We start from the raw sequence: 5,547 nt of genomic DNA on the forward strand, positions 1-5,547 counted from the left end.
TTTTTTTTTTTAAGTCACCAATATGCTAAACTCTGTTGGCTCAATTGGCACGATTTAGGTGCCAGGTTAACTTAGTCAATTTCGGCAGCTCTAGAAATCACCTCTATTTACTACCCTTACATTTAGAGAGAAACTTATTGGCCTATACTTAAAACATTTTTATTTCTTAAAAATTCAAGGAAAAGATGTAGTGACATTAATGATTACCTATTTTCTTTCAATTTAAAAAGAAAGGCCACAAATCCGAACCCAGTAATTCCAGTATCACTTGAAAGTATTTTTCCATCTGAGGTGTTAATGCAGGTTACTACAAACCAGAAAGCATATTGATAAAACTTCCAATCAAACAAATGCTTGAATTTCAATAAGGTCAGCAGGGGAGCAGACTATTCTCCCATTAGTCTGGCTGCAAAAGAGACAAAAGCGCCAGTTGATTATCAACTTATGATCGGATGTTAAATGAGTGCAGCACAGATCCCTCTCCACCCTAAAGTGTTTTTGTGTCAGGTAACAAATTTATTAATGGAATTTCTCAGGTCACAAAAATGTGACCCCACCTTCTCATGAATATTCAATAGAGAACCAAGGGCATTCTTTTTGGGGGGAGAAGGGCCTTAAATCTGCCAGAATTTACCATGAAATCAGTAGAGTTCTGATTCTTAAAGAGACAAGGCACTCCTTTGGGAGGAGCTGGCAGGGCCCCAAAGACAGGAAATAAAAATATAGGAAGTTCTCTTCAACCAATGCACACTGAGAAAGTGGAAATGGCTATTTCAAACAACACGTGATTTTTTTCAAATTAAAATTATTTTAAGATTTAATGTAATGTCTATGAACAAAATTGGAATGCACTTTGAACAATTCATTTTTTTTTTAAAGACAAGCCCTTTGTGAGGCAGCCATAAAACGCACACATGCTTTACAAGTTTGGACTACCTCCTTTGTAGGTTAGTGTTTATCAGCTAATAGTCTCCAGAAATATCAAAACAAACAATAAACAAACAAACAAGCAAACAATGAACATTAGAGAGGCTTATGACCCAGCTGTGGAAATGAGCCTTACACAAAATAATTAGAGAGTGATGCAATGCAACAGTTACACAAGTACTGAATTGCATGATGGTGGCTCTAAGCACATGGGACCACAGAAAAGGGGGGAGAGATCAGTGGGAACGGGAGATGTCAGGGAAGACCCCTTGGGAGGCTGTGTTTAAAGAACTGATGGTTGGATAAAGGGGAGGTGACAATATAGAGAAGGAAGTGGCTTAGCAAGCTAACTCAGATGCCACCTGGAGCCATCCCTGCCCTCTCTCCAAACATGACACGGTGACTCAAAGACAACTTCTAGGCAAGGAAATGCACCACCAGTGATAAACCTGGATAAGTTGTATATGCCCCAGCCATTCTGATGAATTCTGGACTCTCAGCATCCCCTTCCATGTGGTTCGATTGACCTGCCCTGTTCTTGGGATTCAGTGAGAACTGGAACCTCCCAACACTGGACTACAATATAAAATGTAAAACATACAGTGATTTACAAGACTTAGTTAATGCCATTTATCCATTACTATGACTGACAGGTTATTTTTAAAATGCTGCATTTGAAAGGCCAAAAAAAAAGGGGGGGGGTATTTTTTTGGATTGTGAGGGCTTTAGAATGGGTTACTCAGCCATAGAGTCTCATTTAGTTTTCAAAACTTGAACAGAAATTGCAACCCCCATTTTACAGAGGATGAAACTGAGGTTCGGAAGGGCAAAGTGATTTTTTTTTTCATCCAAGAATCAAACACACCTAGCACCACAGGTCCCAATGGGGAGCAGAGGCAGATACTGAATAATTACAGAAAAAGAGAGCCCATGATAATATAAAATGAATACCTGGGGGTGGGGTGAGGGTGGGAGAAGGCTAATGTTTAAGGAAGAGTGAGGGAAATGCTAAATACTGTACTTAAAGTATTTTTGATGCCCACATCCTAACACCTACAAAAGATACAGCCCTTGTTCAAACATCACATATTAAGAAACCTATCAGTTGCTAAATGAGTCCATTGTGCAGCGGGCTGTGTACTTAAGAACAGATTACTATGATCCCACACCAAACTCAAACCACCAAATAACACACCTGGGACTAAAATCATGTATTATATTTGGTTCTGCTGAGCCTTAGCCTTGAATGCAGAAGAAAGTGAAAGGTTTTACTGCCCATTCAGAGCTGAGAATGGAGATAAGGTGTAATTTAAAGGAAGAGTAAGAAGGAGCGTGTCTTGTCAGGACATTATTCCCACACACTGAAGAATGGCACAGCAGCAAAGGAGGCACCGGCAGTGGTGCCTGGCCCACGTGGTCCTCACCTCCAACTGAGGTTCTGTTTTTGTCAGAAGCTGCTTGGAAATAACCAAAGAAAGACACGTGAATGGACACTGTCTCACACATTTCTAGCAGCATCAAGAGCGGGAGACCTACCCAGATAAAGTCAGTTTAGGTACCAGGTTCTCATATGAAATAACTGTAGTTTCTGTTGTAGGAAAGTTGATCTGTCAGAGTCAGTGAAATAAAAACTGATGAACATTTTGATGGGTCAAAAAATCAACTGCATGATGAGAGGCCAAGACCTTAATTCAATTCTCCATCTTCTTCCAAACAACACTTGCATTAACACTTCTTTCCTCTCCCTTTTCCAATTAATTTAGTGGAGTACCCTGAACATATTCTGAAATGACAGAACTTAAAGAGATCTGACCAACTGATTCTGTGCTACAGAGAACGCGCTGACACAATGGGAATTCAAAATTCAGGCCCCTTACTCCAGAGTAAAGAGCTTGAAGGCCTTCCCAGGACAGCAAGTGTCTCCAGAGGGAGCACTGCTTTAGTATTTCTGGCATCTCCGAAGACCACCAACCTGCAGCCAATTAGAGTTACTAAATTGCAACAGCAATACCCGATTCTTAAGATCTGGGCATTTGTCTCTAAGGAGCTGCTATTCCTTCTTGATTTAAGTGGTGCTTTTACTTAAAAATATAAATTAATACATCATCCATCTACAGAGAGCTAAGGCAGTTAGCTCAATATTGATATTGTTTATGTCGCTGTTATGTCTGTGTTGACAATGAAGCTAATTATGCTTTTTTTTTTTTTCCTCTGTGCCTGCTTGGCCAAGGGAAAAGACTGTTATAGATCCTCCCTGTTATACAGAAGTTTAAATTTCTTGTTATGACATCCTCTCAATTGCCATTAGCACTCTCCCCTCCCCCCAGCACTAACTCTAAATGTAAAGACATTTATAAAACGTCAATGGTAAACAAAATCATGTATGGAAAAGAAAACAGCAACATTTTGTCCTGACTCTACATCTGACTGACAATAACAAATTACTCTCTCATTTATGATAAAGCTATATAATCCCTTGTTTTAATATAATATAAAATGTGTTACAGAACTGCTTCTACCATAAAGTTAGAGCAGATTACATCGAAGTGCACAAAGTTCTCAAAAAGGTACATGTTTTAAGGAAGGAAATCATTTCCCAAACAGCTTTATCCTTCAGATATCGGAAAAAAGAATCAGCACCACAATCAAGTGTGAGTCCTTATTTTTCCTCCAAAGAATGACAGCATTTATGGCATACCCACATGCAAACCCTTGATTTTAAGCATAAGCAGAACTCGGTCACTGAAGGGGGAAGAAAAGATGGCTCTTGGGGGATGAAACTGCATTTGAATTTTTTTTTTTAACTTTTGATTATGGAAATTGCTGAATATGAGATAAAGGTAACTGGCCACCTTTGTTTAGTAAAGTCAGCTTTTCTGGAGACCTGTCCTGTGCAGCAGGCTTGTGAAGAGGCAAAGGGATCCTGTTCCAGCTTGCCCTATGAACAATGCTCACAGGTTTGCCTCCCATGCAACGTCACCCTCCTGTGACCCTAATTTGACACACCCTCATGTCAAAACCTTCTTTACGCCTGCCCTCTGCTGGCAAACCAGCCAGGATTAGGAAATTTCAACTACCTCAACTTATTCGAAAGACAACTTTTAAAAGCTGGAGAGAGAAAGGACACGTAACGAACTGTTAACTGGAATATATAAATTAAGACACTTAAAAAAATGGGGGAGGGGCGCCGCTAGTGAAATATGGCACTTTTAATGTAAAAACGCACATTCGTCTATTCTATTGCCTGCTTGCGCACAGCACAGGAGTGCCAAGCTCTATATTTTAGCTTGCCTAAGAGAACAACCTGTATTATGTTGGGCATCTTGCCTTCTCTTTTGCTCACTCTCCGGGGAAAGCATGTCGGCGCATTTTCAATAAAACACCTTCTTAGCAGTAAAGGGCCACTGTTCCCATTTCAATGGTCCCTAAGGTTTCATGATACAGTATATTTAACTGACTCGCAGCTCAAGTTTTCCTCTGGCATTCATGAGATCCACATAAAGGGGAGGGGGTAAAAAAGCAGAAGAAGAGCTTTTACCTATCCTTTGTTGAAGTAAGAAAACAGTTAACTTTGAAACTGATTAGCTGGCATGGCTTACACAAAACAACAGGATGCGCTCCCGTGCCCTCTCTCCACTGCAGGAACCCTCCGCACACACTTTTGGGCAGGCGCGCCAGCAGGAGGGCTCTAGCATTAAGCGGGAATTTTCCCGCAGCAGCACCACCATGCTGGGGGTATGTGTGTGTATGGGGGGGGGAGGGGTATTTAACGGTGCAAGTCATGTCAGTGTCAATGGGAAGAACCAGGCCTTACAAATCCCCGCATACCATTTCAAAAATATATCTCCAAGACGGGAAAATGAAGCTTAGCAGTTGCAACCTCAAAAGCATTCAGGAAGTAGCACTCTTGACAGCGCTTTAGATGCCGAGTAAATGCTCTTAAAAAGAACACCCAATCCAACCGACAATAAATCTTACACTGGGGAAGCCCGTGCAGGCTGTGGAATCCCCTCCAAAGATAATTGCCTTCCGCACTGTGTGGCATAGAAACTGCTACACAGAAAACATTTTCTGGGGCCCTGTAGCTCTCTATGAATTTTCTTTCCTTAACAGTCACCAATCTCACACGTACGTGTGCGCACACACATGCACACCCCAATCTTTAAGAACAACCATATAAAAATCCAAAAATTTGTCTTCGTTTGTAGAGAAGTTATCAGGCTAGTTCTCGGGGGTCAGGGGATGGAAAGGCGGGCTAGGCAGAGAGGATATGTGTAGGCACTCAGGAACAGAATCTGCAGCGAGCTGCGCAACCTTCCGTCTCCACTTCCCACTCTGAAGGCTCATGTGGTTTCCAAACAGTTCCAAAGTGGGATTCACCAAACAGACATAAAAAGGTAGGCAGAGCTTTTCCAGTCCTAAGTGGTCTTGAGCAGTGCCTGTTTAACCCCAAGATGATGCAAGAGTACTAGATACGACTTTGTTATGAATTAATAGAGTGTGGGCAAGTCACTTCGCCTCTCTGAGCCTACACACTTTACCTAAACAAAGAGAAAGGTGGCAGAGATAGTCTCTATGGTTTCTTTAATAAGAAGAAGAAGAAGAAAGAAGAAGAAAGGA

At 41.3% G+C, this 5,547-nt stretch overlaps 1 protein-coding gene across 6 annotated transcripts in view; it reads right to left on the reverse strand.

The window, feature by feature from the left end:
- Nucleotides 1-5,547, reverse strand: part of FOXP1 (forkhead box P1) — a 220,418-nt gene that overhangs the window by 102,829 nt on the left and 112,042 nt on the right. The gene's annotated exons all lie outside the window — the stretch shown is intronic.

This window comes from Pteropus vampyrus, unplaced genomic scaffold (genome assembly GCF_000151845.1).
Source record: "Pteropus vampyrus isolate Shadow unplaced genomic scaffold, Pvam_2.0 Scaffold41, whole genome shotgun sequence".
NCBI lineage: Eukaryota > Metazoa > Chordata > Mammalia > Chiroptera > Pteropodidae > Pteropus > Pteropus vampyrus.